This window comes from Neoarius graeffei, chromosome 20, assembly GCF_027579695.1.
Source record: "Neoarius graeffei isolate fNeoGra1 chromosome 20, fNeoGra1.pri, whole genome shotgun sequence".
In the NCBI taxonomy this organism is placed as follows: Eukaryota; Metazoa; Chordata; class Actinopteri; order Siluriformes; family Ariidae; genus Neoarius; species Neoarius graeffei.
In genome coordinates, this window is record NC_083588.1 from 38,849,137 (window position 1) to 38,865,344 (window position 16,208).

At 42.4% G+C, this 16,208-nt stretch overlaps 1 long non-coding RNA gene across 1 annotated transcript; it reads left to right on the forward strand.

The window, feature by feature from the left end:
* The first annotated feature begins 895 nt into the window (after positions 1–895).
* On the forward strand, positions 896–15,324 carry LOC132868638 (uncharacterized). The gene is made up of 3 exons (XR_009650864.1): positions 896–1,002; positions 13,164–13,238; positions 14,155–15,324. It is a non-coding gene; the product is annotated as an uncharacterized LOC132868638 (long non-coding RNA).
* The last annotated feature ends 884 nt before the right edge of the window (positions 15,325–16,208 follow it).

The window sequence follows — 16,208 nt, forward strand, 5'->3', positions numbered from 1 at the left end:
ATTTGTGTGAAAATCTGATTGTTTTTGGTCATATTTATGCAGAAAGATAAATTCTAAAGGGTTCACAAACTTTCAAGCACCACTGTATGAACGTGAAAGAAATGAACTTTATAAATCTCTCAGAAGGGTTCATCATAATTTCACATCAGTCAGATGGATCAAATGGCTGAAAGATTCAGAAATAGCTAAAAGAATCCAAGTGCGTGTTTCCCCTCTCCTTTTATCGCCTGTTTCACACTCCAGCCTAGCCTGGGAAATCCCATGCTGCTTTGCACAATCGTTCCGATCGTGATATGGTCTGGTGTTAACAGACTAACTCCAGCCCAGGCGGTGGCGGTAATGCACCTTAAGTTGGTTTGCCAACCGCGACAAAACCTTGAAGAGGAACTACGTCATTTTGGCGGGAAAGCTGCACGGGGAGTGATTCATTCATTTCGTGCACAGCACGAATTTAGGATTTTTGTAGCAGTAAATATATGGGACGAAGTTGGATTGGTTTATTAAGTTTTGTGAGTTTAAGGGGTTGAAGATGTGTCTGCGGAGTGCGTTTTGGATGCTACGTTTTGTATTTAATTTATTTGAAAAGCAGAAACAAAACGGATGACAGTGACGGGCCGCTCTTTTGCTTTGAAGGCAAGTTACAGCATAAACTACTTGGTTTGCAGTGATGGTGTTGGGTATATTTTTATTACTGTTTATCATAGTGTGTGTGTGAGAGAGAGAGGGAGAGAGAGAATGTCCTTAAACTGCATCTTCGTAGTCAAATACAGAATTATGATGCAGGAGCGAACATGATTATTCAGAAGGATTTTTTCTTAAAAAAAAAAAATTAAAGCAGCCATCCATGTGCAATCCCGCCGCTCTCATCTAATCCCGCCTCTTCCGTGTCGTTTAGACAACACTGCGCGTTTTAAGCTGAAGAGCGCGAGACACCGTGTCCGGTTCCTTCCAGCGTCTTTGGCGAGGAGGTGGTTATGGAGGAGGTGGTTATGGATCGTAGCGGTAAGTAGTAAAACGCCGCCATGCATTAGTGATCAGGGTTTAGTTTGAAGTCGAGTCGCTGTGGTGTCCGCAGACTCGCTGCCGATTTCGGACCCCTTCAGTGCGGATAGAGCGGGTTCTACTTCCAGGAAATCTCCGAGCACTAGAACCCGCTTTAAAGGGTTTAAAGCGCACCGGGTTTGGGTTATTTCGCTCTGTTGCTGTCGGTTATTGCGGTGGATGAAACATCAGGCTGCTTTTACGCCTTTGAAATCCGGCAGGGGTGATTGTTTTTGTTGCGGTTTATGCGATGCGTCACAGTTCAGGAAAAAAAAATCCCCTACCAACCTGCTAAACATCTAGAACAGCTTCTGTGACCTGAAACAAACTTTTCCTTCTGCGTGAAAATGTCTTCGGAGACAAACCACTACTGTAGGTGTTGAATAAATCGGGGTTTATTCTTTCGAGGCCCTTCTGAGCCCGAGCCCGTTGCTGGGTGTTTATTATGGAGTCGACAGTGTGTGTGTGTGTTTTTTTTTTTTTAAACAACTTTTCATTATCGCTTTTACAAGCTACAAGTGTCCCGTCCTTTGTGTGGTTTTTGAGTTCTGGTATGACTGTCGTCGAGTTATATCCTACTGTGATGTAAACTTGTGGAAGAGCACTGTTTCACACCGCTGTAAGGGTTAGTGAGCGTAATTGGGCCCAGATGGTCTCTGGTTCAGTTCCCTGGACTCCAGGGCCCTGTACTACGAACGGAGGTTAACCTACCCAGAAGTAACCCAGGGTTCCCCCGCTAAACCGGGGTTGACAAAACCTGGTTATCTTGTTTGGGGTTAAACGGTACTACGACGCCAGTTATGAAGTTGATTTGTTGAACCTGGTTTAACCTAATCACGGTTAATGCGCGTTCACGTTAAAGGGGAGGTTATCAGCGCAAATCCCCACTGTTCACAATGGCACGGTCGCCGCACTTCACGGAGGAAGAATGCGCTGTCATAATGCAAAGCTACGAGGAGTTCAAAACAACATTAAGAGCAAAATCTAACACAGCGGCTGCCAATAAGGAGCGGCAAGCATGTTGGCAACGAATTGCCGATCGGGTAAATGCGTAAGTACATTCTCCCTTCTACATGCTCCAGAACAGAAGTATAGGATGAGAGAAAGCTTCATGATCAATCACAAGTCACAGAAAATGGTCCTTCGACGTGGCCCCAGTCATATATAGCTTGTTTAATGTTCGAAAAATCCTGAATAAAATTTGGTATGGTAAATTCATGGAGTAGCCTACTTAAGCTGATATGTGCACAGAGTCACATGAACTAGGATGACTGACTGTTCAGTCCCTTTGACTAAGTTGGTGTATGTCCTGTGAACATTTCAGAGGCAACAGTGCCAAACGCACCTGGCAACAGGTGAAAATGAAATATAAAAACATCATTCATAATGGTGTGTGTGTGTGCGCGCGTGCAAGCAAGCATTCATTTGCCTTTTATTTATTCAAGTTTTATCTGTTTGCCTAATAGTTCAAATTGTTTTGTATATAGTTTATAATGTTGTTGTGTGATATTAATGATAATATTGTGGGAAAACTACTTTGCACGGACGTTCATTTAATTTATTCTATCGTCATTTTGTTTGTTCTATTTTTGTGTATTTTATTTATATGTTTGCCTAGTTGTATCTATTTTTCTAATATATTTTTTGCATTAATAGTTTGTTTTTTCCTATTAAAATAATCTTGTGTTCTTGTTATAACTTTATCTATTTATCTGACTGTTTAGTTGTATCTATTTTTATTACAATTTCAATATTTTTAATATAGAAAGTTTGTTTTTTTCTATTAAAATGTTCTTGTGTGATAACTAGTTCTTGTTATATTTTTGTATCTATTTTGTATCTCAGACTTAAATGTTTTTGTAAAGCAAGTGTTTTTCTATAAAATATTCTTGCGTTCTTGATAACTATGTTCTTGAGTGGGTTCTTTTTTTTTTTTTTTTTTTTACAGAAAAGCCGTTCTGCATGGACATTCATTGAAGCCCTCATTGTTTTTTAATGGCTATTTATGAGCGTTTAGGGGTTACAATAATGTAAGTCTAGGTTGCTTTATATAAAAGGTATGTCCAGAAATATTGATGTCACTGTCTAACCAGAGGGATCTGGCTTCTTTAGACGCTGTCTTCTTAAAACTGAATAAATATTTAAAAAGAGCCAAATGAGCCAGACTTTTGAACGGCTCTTTTCAAAGAACGGATCACAAAGATGCGGATCCCATCAAAGAGCCATAAATCCCATCTCTAATCTGCGCTCCGATATCGCACGGGTCATCCAGGTACGCTGGCATTGTCTCTAGAGGAAATGTCAGTGGAGAGGTGGTGTTTAAAAAGGGTGTGGTTAATCGGAAACCTCGGGTTAACCAAGAACATAACCTGAGACGAGCAGGTTTGAGATGCAGCGTAAGTTGCCATGGCAGCGTACCTCGGTTTGAACATAGCCAACTTTCGTAGTATGGGTTAATCGGGAAGTTACGCTGCACGTGATCAAGTTACTCTCGAAGTTACCCTGGTAAGCCAGAAAACCCGCTTCGTAGTACAGGGCCCTGAAGACATGTTGGGGAGTGATGGTGTCTTTCCTCTACTTTTCTGTGTATCCGTGGCCAGGGGCGCAGATACGTTTTTTGAACTGGGGGGGACAAAGCTGCCAGCAAACCACCCCCAACATGTGTTGTGCGAGGAAACCGCTAAGTTCCAACTGTTAACCATAGCAAGAGGCTGGGCTACGTGTGTGTGTAAAGTGTAAACCAGTGCATCCTGACTTTCTAACTATGCCTGTGTGTTGCGTGAGCGGCAGTCAGTCAACAACTCTTCGCAAAGTTTCCTTATGAAACAATATGCTCGCTGAAATTATGGCAGGGAACGCCAGATTAAACATTAAAACTGCCTTCTGAGCACTGTATCTACAGGCTACCACCGAAAGAAGGAGGCTACCAGAAAGGCTTCTCTACTCCGTACGATTTTACTTTCACTACGACATTACTTTGAACAGACTATCAAAAAATTGCAAGGTGATATGATAAAGTAAGGCACAGTTTACTTACAGTCGTTGTCTTTTGAAAAAAACGATGCAATCGTTTTCTGCCTTTTCGGTTTGGCACCCTTCATCATGCTGTGTTGGGGTCCTGAACTAGGAGGAGCTGTCCCCGATATGCCTGTCAAACTTGTTGTGGGTAACCATAGCAACCAAGCTGGAGCTCGCACCCTGTGCAGTCTGCGCAGCTCAACCAACCGAATATCAGTCTTTGTTTTGTTTTATGTGAGTTGTTGCAACTATGTATGTACTGCTGTGCACTTCAATAAACCGAATGGTAATTAGTCTTTTGATTTTTCTGTGAGGTTTGCCTTATGCAAAGAAAGACAGCATAGACGTTTTTTCCTCCCTATAAGTGGGGGGGACCGAACGAGGTGAATTTAAATCTGGGTGGGACGAATCCCACCCTCTATCTGCGCCCGTGTCTGTGGCTGAAGTGCCCTTGAGTGTGGCGGGGTAAGCCGGGGCCCTGACTGCTGTGTGGCGGGGTAAGCCGGGGCCCTGACTGCTGTGTGGCTGTAGGATTTTTCACTGCTGCTTCAGTTTAGAGTATGAATTAAGCTGTGCGTGCGCACACAGTGACAAGAGCCTAGTGAGTGTGCTAATAGTGACATTATCAATTCTTTATTAATGACTAATCTTACAATTAATCTTGTTCACCTTTTGACCAAGGTGATCAGGTTTCTGAGAAGGAAACCAGGGACACTTGGTTTTGCAGTAAAAATATCAATATCTACTGTGTTCATCTTTGTCATAGAAAAAGAGGGGACACTTCTGATTTTCATCTATTTTGATCATACCTTGCATAAAAAGTTGGATTTTCCTCACTGAGTGCGCTATTCTACAACTGCTTTAGGTTCACCTTAAAGACAATGTGACTATCTCTCTCTGGTTCATTGTTTTAGATTTATAGACTCAAATTGTAAATTAGCTGAAGTGTTTTAGTAAATATTCAAATAATCATTATATGTGCCACTAGTAATCCATCCGTCCGTCCATTATCTGTTGCTGCTAATCCTGTGCAGGCAAGCTGGAGCCTATCCCAGCTGACTATGAGCGAGAGGCGGGGTACACCCTGGACAAGTCACCAGGTCATTGCAGGGCTGGCACACAGACAAACAACCATTCACACCGATGGTCAGTTTAGAGCCACCAATTAGCCTAACCTGCATGTCTTTGGACTGTGGGGGGGAAACCCACACAGACACGGGGAGAACATGCAAACTCCATACAGAAAAGCCCTCGCTGGGCTCAGACCCAGGATCTTCTCGCTGTGAGGCGACTGCACTAACCACTACACCACCGTGCTAACCACTACACCACCGTGCTAACCACTACACCACCGTGCTGCTGACACTAGTAATGAACAATATATTTAAAAATGTGCAAAGCACACAGGGTGGTGCAGTGGTTAGTACTGTCGCCTCACAGCAAGAAGGTTATGGGTTAGAGCCCACTAGCTGATGGGGGGGGGGGGCTTTCTGTGTGAAGTTTGTATGTCCTACAAAATGTGAGGCATCTGCTGAAAATTGGTAGATGTTTTGGTCTGGTTTTTTATTTCAGTCTCTCTTTTCAGGTCTGCTGGTCAGGGTTATAAACGGAAACATCTTGGTCACCCTACTTTTGACTGGTCATTTGAAATGAATTGATTCAATCCAAAAACTCACTAACTTTAAAACAAGCAGGTCAATAAATAATAGAACCTAACGGGTCAGGGTTGGGTGTTGTAGGGTTAAGAATAATAGGAGGCCTGGTGGTGTAGTGGTTAGCACTGTCGCCGCACAGCAAGTAGGTTCTGGGTTCAAACCTCACAGCCGACTGGGGTCTCTGTGTGGAGTTTGCATGTTCTCCCCATGCCTGTGTGGGTTTCCTCTGGGTGTTGTGGTTTCCTCCCACAATCCAAAGGCATGCGGATTAGGCCAACTGGCTACTCTAAATTGCCCGTAGGTGTGAGTATGAATGGCTTTCACCCAGTGTTAGACCTGGGATAGACTGGCAAGCTGTCCTGGGTGTACCCTGCCTCTCGTCCAGTGCCACCTGGGATTGACTCCAGCTCACTTGCAATGGATAAGCAGTATATAGAATGAATGAGTAGGAAAAAAATCTGGTACAAGGTCTGCAATTCATTGTCTTGGTTTCTGTTACTGGTTGTGACTTGAAGGTTTACAAGAGGTGATGTGACCGTTCATTCTAATGTACCTTAAAGGAGATACACAGAGCCTTTGATTTTTAAATAAATTTGAGTGGGTAGTATCTCCATCCTTGACTCTTGTATGCTGCATAAATGGGAATAAAAAGTGTTAAAATTGACCGCAAAGTTGTAATTCGAGCTGAGCCAGCCAGCCCTGAGCGCGTGACATCACAGCAGGAACTGGTTTTAAGGCTGAGGCCTTTGACAGCTATAGACAAGTCATATAAATAAATAAAAAAAATTTAAGGTGAAAGTAAGGCCCAATTCTAATTTCTACCCCTTCCCCTTGAAACTGAGCTACAAGGGATAGGGCTTGAAATTCAACCCCTACGTATTGGGATAGCCCTTCATCGATCGCATACGTCATCGCGTACCTCCGTCAGCGTTTACGTTAGCAAAACGCGACCAAATGCATCATTGGCTGCGACCAGCCGCTACAGTCAGAGGCAGAACCAGAAATCTCTGCTGGCAGGGTGTGATTTGTTAACTAACACCACTGAATGGGATATCTTTGGCGCTTCGTGCACCACATCCGACAGAATGAGGTGTCAGAACACTCATGTAAACAATAAAAGCGAGAATAACAGAACAAAACGTACGCAGTCAAGCAACCGAAAACAATACTCACTCCCAAAGCTTTTTAGCAGCAGCTTGGATTTCAGAAATCGCTGCTCATTCTCAGCTCGAAAGCGAATCAAGCGGCATGTTTCCTCTGGATAACAACTTAAAACACGTAAATAATGGAGAAAATACATTTATGACAATCTTTCGCCGCGGGAACCGCCATCTTTCTGAAATCCGCATGAAATCTCGCTGAAATCCGCATGGCATTGTGGGAAATCACTCAAACCCCTTCGTTCGGAGTCAGCTCCAGGAAAATCTCCGTTTGGAGGGGTACAGAAGCCCTACCCCTTCCCCTACCCCTCCGCGTTAACTGGGATTGGGATACCCCTACCCCTTCACGTGAACGCGCAAAATGGAGGGGAAGGGCCAAGGGGTAGGTCCAAGGGGTGAAATGGGATTCGGCCTAAGAAATACCGTTACCAACTTGCTCAACTAAGACTGATTTGACTTCATTGATTGTGGGTCGACTCTCATTAAAACAGGATAGGTGTTATAACTTCTGCAACATACATGTACATGCATCACTGATAAAACACAAAAGGCTAATTAAATAATATCAGATGAACTGAGGTGATCACATTCTGAAGCAAATTAAATAATCTTATACCGGTAACTTAAACACACAATACGGGGGTGTCGTGGCTCAGGTGCAATACCATAAATCCAGCGACCGGGGTTCGATTCCGGCCCGAGGTCATTTCCCGATCCCTCCCCGTCTCTCTCCCCCGCTCATTTCCTGTCTCTACACTGTCCTATCCAATAATAAAGGTGAAAAAAGCCCCCAAAAAAATCTTAAAAAAAAAAAAAAACCACAACACAAGTTACAGTGGGGCAAAAAAGTATTTAGTCAACCACCAATTGTGCAAGTTCTCCCACTTAAAAAGATGAGAGGCCTGTAATTTATCATAAGTACACTTCAACTATGAGAGACAGAATGGGGGGAAAGAATCCAGGAAATCACATTGTAGGATTTTTAATGAATTTAATTGGTAAATTCCTCGGTAAAATAAGTATTTGGTCACCTACAAACAAGCAAGATTTCTGGCTCTCACAGACCTGTAACAACTTCTTTAAGAGGCTCCTCTGTCCTCCACTCGTTACCTGTATTAATGGCACCTGTTTGAACTCGTTATCAGTATAAAAGACACCTGTCCACAACCTCAAACAGTCACACTCCAAACTCCACTATGGCCAAGACCAAAGAGCTGTCAAAGGACACCAGAAACAAAATTGTAGACCTGCACCAGGCTGGGAAGACTGAATCTGCAATAGGTAAGCAGCTTGGTGTGAAGAAATCAACTGTGGGAGCAATTATTAGAAAATGGAAGACATACAAGGCCACTGATAATCCCCCTCGATCTGGGGCTCCACGCAAGATCTCACCCCGTGGGGTCAAAATGATCACAAGAACGGTGAGCAAAAATCCCAGAACCACACGGGGGGACCTAGTGAATGACCTGCAGAGAGCTGGGACCAAAGTAACAAAGGCTACCATCAGTAACACACTACGCCACCAGGGACTCAAATCCTGCAGTGCCAGACGTGTCCAGGCCCGTCTGAAGTTTGCTAGAGCGCATTTGGATGATCCAGAAGAGGATTGGGAGAATGTCAGATGAAACCAAAATAGAACTTTTTGGTAAAAACTCAACTTGTCTTGTTTGGAGGAGAAAGAATGCTGAGTTGCATCCAAAGAACACCATACCTACTGTGAAGCATGGGGGTGGCAACATCATGCTTTGGGGCTGTTTTTCTGCAAAGGGACCAGGACGACTGATCCGTGTAAAGGAAAGAATGAATGGGGCCATGTATCGTGAGATTTTGAGTGAAAACCTCCTTCCATCAGCAAGGGCATTGAAGATGAAACATGGCTGGGTCTTTCAGCATGACAATGATTCCAAACACACTGCCCGGGCAACGAAGGAGTGGCTTCGTAAGAAGCATTTCAAGGTCCTGGAGTGGCCTAGCCAGTCTCCAGATCTCAACCCCATAGAAAATCTTTTGGAGGGAGTTGAAAGTCCGTGTTGCCCAGCGACAGCCCCGAAACATCACTGCTCTAGAGGAGATCTGCATGGAGGAATGGGCCAAAATACCAGCAAGTGTGTGTGAAAACCTTGTGAAGACTTACAGAAAACGTTTGACCTCTGTCATTGCCAGCAAAGGGTATATAACAAAGTATTGAGATGAACTTTTGTTATTGACCAAATACTTATTTTCCACCATAATTTGCAAATAAATTCTTTAAAAATCAATGTGATTTTCTGGATTTTTTTTTTCTAATTTTGTCTTTCATAGTTGAGGTATATCTATAATGAAAATTACAGGCCTCTCTCATCCTTTTAAGTGGAAGAACTTGCACAATTGGTGACTGACTAAATACTTTTTTGCCCCACTGTACATGTATTTATCTAAATGCAGGAAAACTTTTTTTTTTTGTGTATGTATGTGTGTATATATATATATATCTATCTCCATCTCCAAATGAGTCCGCGCTTACCCGTCTGTGTTTTCGCTTCTTGAAGGCTCATTGTTTTTCAAACAACCTGACTTTTCAGTTCTCTGTTCATTCACTTCCATGTAAGGGTGAGATGGCAGCAATATTCAGTTTCGAAATCAGACGGCTGCTCCACTCATTCACTTTTCTTCATACTGCGTAGTCCGCCATTACTGCTGGGCTCAGGTGATTACTAAAACCCGGGATGGAGTGGGATGTCACCGGTTTTAGCAACAACTGCAGGGAAGGTCACTGCCCGAGTGATATGTCCCATCCCGTTCCGTCCCAGGTTTTATAGCAACAACCCTTGGCTCACTCTGGGAGGACTGGTGCAACTGAACTCTCTTTCCTTTTTAAAAATAAATAAATAAATGCTTTTCTTGTTTTCTTTGTTAATGCACCCTCTTTCAATATGGGCTTATAGCCAACGCTCCAACAGATCAGAGGTCTCGTACGAGTCTTCAGTAAAATGTACAGAGCAGAGGAGGGACCGCTTCGTAGGCGCCCAATGTGCCCATGAGCTTCTCACAAAACGGGTCCAAATCTTTGCAGTTTGAACATTCTTGGGCCATGAATGCAACGTAAATCCACCTTCTGTCGTGTTGCTGCACCCGCCAGCAACATGTCTACGTGGCATGGCGATAAATTGGCTCAAAATGGTGGATTGGAGTTGCAGTCAGCTCCGTGTTTTAGTATAGCGGAAATGGTGACGAGTCCGATAGACTTCCTGCTGTGACGTTACGGACATCGAGGTCATTCACTCAGACCGCTACCTAGGCCATGCTTTTAAAAAAAAAATCCGTTTCCTGTCCACCGGGTGAGCAAAAAAATTTTCAGTCGGGAGGGAGGGATTTATTTATTTATTTTTATATATCTATGGATGAATAAGAAATCGCAATGCTGTGTTTGCTTTTTCTTTCAGTACTTTTTATTACAAAAGCAGACACATTTAATAAAATGACAGTTTAATCAACTGAAACTTGTACACAAATTTTGTTAGCATTTTAAATGCTGACTGCAACATTTGCAAAACTTTTACAAAGGTACATAAAAGGTCCGACACACGGACTTTTTGTAGTTCTAAATCGACCATTAGGCCTAGCTCGGATGAAATTACACTATTAAAATGATCACTGAATGATTTTGTTTTTCTGAATCTTTATTTTGTTGTTCGCTAGAATAACATTTTGCGATTTCACACTTAAGCAAAATTTAAAACTCCGGATCTCCTTCCTTCATGGTGGCTGCCGTTTTTTTGTGCCGCACGGCGCATGCTCAGAGCTGATTCAGTTCAGAGTGCGCGCGTGCACTCGGCGGAGGCAGTAGTGTGTCAGAGGGAACAGAAGCAGAGAACGCTTATTTTGTCTCCGGTAAACCAGTCTTCTCTCGTTCAATTATGTGCTGGCATCAGAAGACACCGTTGGTTGTAAATGAAACCAAACTGAGTCGTTGGAGTGTATTTTCATACACAAATGGAGAAATGTTCGCTGAGTGTTTGTGTAGCCACCACTGCAGACCGTTGTCAATTCATAGCATGCTCAGTTGCGTGAATGTGTCATGCACTGAAAATAAGAGATTTACAAGCCAGGAACGCCTCATGATGCAATACGCAAGAAAAGAAGATTTACTGCCATTTTACTTTTGTATTTGAGTAAAGTGAATAAATAAATGGTCTGTGGAAAATACATTTAACCCTGGGAACTGCGTGCACAGGAGTTTATTTTGTGTTTACTCCCCCCGGCTACTTATTTGTCATGGCTGGCTAGTATGAGCCTTAGTGGAAAGCCCTGGGAATGTGTAAATGTCAAGTTCGATTTTAGATTTACGAACCCGAAAAAAAAAATGTTGAAAAACCGGCGTTTAAAAAAAAAAATTCAACCGCACAAACGGCACTCACCCGGCCAGTGGACCGGAAACAGAACGTTTTTTAATAATGGCCCTATATGAGTCACTTTAATTGAAAAATTACTATATTAGATTTGTTAACGCTTAACTATTCCTGTGCCACTCTTGAGGTTTCAAGGCATTTATCAACGAAAGTGAGGACATGGTTCTGTGTATATGCTTTAAGTACTGCAAATAGAATTACAATCAGTTTCACCATCAAGAAACTTAAGTGCCTTCTTACAGTGCTTGCTTAAAGGTCTCATTGCATCGTCTCTTCATTAATTGTGCGGTGGTCTCTAGTATGAATGAATGCCCTGTGAGCCGGTTTTGGTGAAAAAAAAAAAATGCTGTGGTTCTCCTGTTTCAGGCTGTTCTAGTTTGGTGGAGGAGTGGGTGGCGGGAGAACGACAGGATTTTAGCTCTTACTCATTAATATTCATGACATGTAAACGTGTTAGCTCTGATTGGCTAACAGCACTGTGACGCTACCTCCAGTGGGTCAGAACAAGCGGATGTGGGTGTCTTTTTGTAAAAACTGTTTTGATTGGCTATTATGGTCTCGACATCAATGTTTTGACCAATAACAATGTAGATAACACAAATTTTACATCACATTCAACGAGATTTAAACGAGACTAAAGATAGTGACTTACAAATGTGTAAACATTGTTGGAGTTAATAAAGTTTGAACAGCATGAAGGAACACACCCCAACCCCCCGAAATTAATAAAAAAAAAAAAATTCCCAACGGATTTGGCATAATATAAAAAGGTCGCTTTTTTTTACTCAGAAAAAGTTGAAATCCACTGAAAAGCGGGAAACTCTCATCCCTGCCTAGCTTGTGACCATGTCATGCATGCTAACGTGCAGAATATGAACATGCTATTTTGTAACAAAAACCTTCAAACAAAAAGTTCATGTTTTACTTACAGCTTGTGAGCTGGTGGTCGACAGATCCAGGTATTTAAAAACAACCTCGAAGCAAAACCACTACTGAAGGCACCGAAGTTTGAAAAGTCACTGTGGTTGAAAAGATCAGAACACAGTACTAACATTGCATTATACTTCACTGATGGTGTTCCAAAGATAAATTCCAACCATTTCTTTTTCACCTCTTCTGTCTTGCAACGTTACTCTGCTTAGGTTTCGTTTCTGTCGGCGGCTCCAGCCCGACTTTGGACGCTCGTAACTCGGGCAGGGGAGGTCCCAGCCTCCCCAAACTTGGCAGCCAGCGACCTCTGCCTTCTCCCCAACGAACCAGCACTGCCAGGGCGAGCTAGCCCCGCACCTCGGGACGTAATTCGCCCCGAGGCGAGCCGTGGCGCTCCGCTTAGGTTTCGTTTCTGTCTGCGACTCCAGCCTGACTTTGAACGCTTGTAACTCGCGCAGGGGAGGTCCCAGCCTCCCCAAACATGCAATGTTGATGTGTTACTGCCACAAATAACACAGGCACGAACTTGTTGAGACATATTTTCAGCTTGCTGTGAGGTCCTCTTCGTTAGCTACTGATGAGATGGGCTCTGCTATCTCTCCTCACACTTAAATCTGAACTTTCTTCCCGTGGGCAGTCGCAAGCCAAGGTGGGCGAGGCCATGAATACTAATTTTCGAAGTGACATAACTTCGTATGGCTTTTTCTGATCCGCTCGTTTTTCCGACTATTTTGTTTCATAAGCTAATACAGGGAATGGGAGTAGAATTACATTTTCACATGCAGCATGCATATGCAACTCGGAGTGAACTATGGTATTTCAAAAAGAGCCAGTATTAAATGTTTTTGGTGGAAGGGCACCTTTAAATCATTTATTTTTTGCATTCTGGAGAGATGTTTCTCATTTTGGGGGGAGGAACATGTTAACTGGGTTTCTCAGTATGGCACTTCAATCCTTATTTCTCAATCCAGTTCCCAGGTTCACAAGGATTCATCACATGCTAGAAGCAGTCCTCCGATTCCTCATGTGTGGTTGTGGAGAGTCAGGTAAAGTCAGTTTTACACAAAATTAAACCGGTAGAGTAACTCTCATGGATCTTATTGACACTTGGTTTTAAAATCTACCTTGGGTAATCAGATCACAAGTGGACAGCGTTGTTAAAAGAAGTATAACCAACCACATGCATAGTGAGCCAACCACTTCCTCAGATTGAGATGCTTTACAGTAGACTTGTCCTACACTTAGTAGGATGACGGTGGTTACATTTTGACAACCACGGCCATGTGATTGGCTGATTGAATGAATGAACAGGTGTTTCTCTTAAAGTGGCAGGTGAATGTAAGTAGTTTGTCTGAAAGGCATTTAATAGTTAAAAGGGTGTGGGTTTTATTTATTTATTTTGCTAAATGTCAAATCCCATTGCACTGAGCATGTAAGACACCAGGAAGGACACAGAACACTAATGTTATACCTTATTGCACTTGTATTAGAAATAGGAAGCCATTTGTGTTGGGTCTCGCCCATTTTTAAATGAATGCTACATTTGGAGGTGCTAAATATCCTTAACAAGAGAACTTCAGAGGGTAAATAATGAGAACGTTAAAGCTTATGATAAAATGTTATTGCCGCCTTGTGGTTTTCTGTGCAGTTGGCACAAATGAGAACAATTATTGGCCTTTTGCTGTGTTGAACATGAGCCAAGCTTAACCTGTAACTGACTAAAATATTTTTACATTGGCTACATTATCCTCCTTTAGTTTTGTCTAACGCTAAAAACCGTGGAAGTCAATTTGAAACAATGAGTCTGTCTCTTGATGCGTCATTCAGGCCTACTTGTATATTGGGGACCACTGGAGACCTTCTGTCCATTGTCGGTCCCCAAAAAACAAAGTATTGAAAGGCTACAGCTGTGTAATTTTGTGTCGATTGTCTTGTCGCAAATGTTCCTGTTTTTGTTAACAGGGGAAGATCAGGTTCATCATCCTGTGCAGGAAGCAGCAAGTGCCTTGGAAATGCCTATAAACCAGAGTTCTGTAAGACCCTGGTACTGAAGAATGTTCTTCCTGATGCATCACCCTGCTACCCAACAATGAACCACTGCAGAACAAGGACACTCGACGTTGTTATCCAGGTTGCAGTGCAGACATCGGAGTCCTCTTATTACATGTGGCTTCTGACTGTTCCACGCCTGCAAACTAATCACTCGAGTTACTTCCATCACCGACAAAACTGGAAGAATCGGTGCTTCCAGGTGAATCCTCAAAACTTGGGTAGAAAAAATGGTGCTTTATGGATGTCCTTGTCCTCAGGGAAATATGTGGTTTCACTGGAATGGCTTACTGGCTGACCCCTCTGCTTCTTTGTAAATTAAGCGTTTTGTGGAAAATGGCTCTTCTGATTTATTCTCAGAAAATGTGATGAGTAACGGTAAAGACATCTTTAATTTTACTTAAAATCCCTGTAAATATATTTAATGGACGAAAAGCATTTCTCATGAGCTCCCAAAGTAAGAGATCATTATTATGAAAAAATAATGCCCAGTTCTCTTTACTGTTACCCTATAGAGTAATGGTAAAGACAACACTGGGTAACAGTAAGGACCTTTCATGGCATTTTTGGGTCACTGAGTACAGAAAAAAAATATGCATTTATTACCCCATCCTAACTTGCTACTTGGCTAACTAAACTTTTAACATGTAGTGTCATCATCATTTGGGAGTAACCACAAAATCAGTTAATTTCCCTGACATCTCAATTTCATATTTACCTGATCAATATCCTGGATTCCAACATTCATGCACCAGTGTTTTTTAAACTGCTCTGTTGAATTCTTTCTTAAAATACATGTATAATAGAGGGCCAGGATTATTGGCTTGTTTTTTTTGTGGGGGGGACTTCGTTTAAAACTCACATTTTCTGAGGATGGCCCAGAAATGCATTTTGCATTTTTATATTACTATTTTTACACTGCATATAATTTTATACTGCTTTTCTTAATGTTGCTTGCAAACTTGTGCCTACATATGAAGGACAATTTGACATAAGAAAATGGCCTTATCAAATTGCCTTAATTCTTAGCACTTTGAGAAGTGTGCGCACATCACTGTGTCCAAAATCATGACTGTCAGGTGGGGTGGGTTTTTTTTTTTTTTTGGGGGGGGGTGCAGGATATGTGCAACATGTCTGGTGACGTGTGCCAAATTATGTCAACAGCTGCTGACACCAGTGTCTGAAATGGATATTCTGGATCATGAAGAAAAGTCATGTCTCGCAACGAGCAACAGAAAAGCTCTGATGGATTACTGAGAACTCTAAGCAGAGACTTTTATTTGAAAGCATTGGGCTACTGATCAAAAAAGTTGAGCGCTCAAACCCCAGCACCATGAAATATCAGCGTATTAAACAAACTGTAAAGGTACCAATGACCCTCTATCAGGGATATTCATCAGGGTCTAGTTAAATGTTTCTTTACAAACATCTTGGGTAAGAAACTTAACATTACTGTTGCCTCTTTTTGACCAACGGGGAACAGGTTCCGTTCTTGCTTGCACACCAAAATTTGAACTGTTGGGAGCATTTTGACCAAAAATTAATTTTCAGAACCTGTGCAATAGAATGAATGCAATGGGGGAGGATGTAGCTACAGCATGGAGCTAGCCTTTGGAGGGCCCCCCCCAGTTTTACTTTGTCAGCTCATTTGTCTGGTTGAATTGTTTTGGGTTTGTTTTTTTCCTTGGTTGTTAAGTATCTGCAATAACGGAACAAAAGTTAACGGATAATCAATACACTCTACCGTCTTGCTACTATGGTTTACTTATGTGGTGCAGCGCCTTCTGTTCATGACGTGTCCTGGATTGCAACGGTTCTGGTCAAAACTGGTGAAGGCATGGGCTGGTATTTGAGCTGGCACCAAGGTTCAAAGAATCCTGAACGGCTCTGGGTCAAGAACCCATTCCCTCTTGGTTGAAAAGGGGTATATATGGTGGCAGCTGTTGGCCTTTTAATGGTTTTACCAT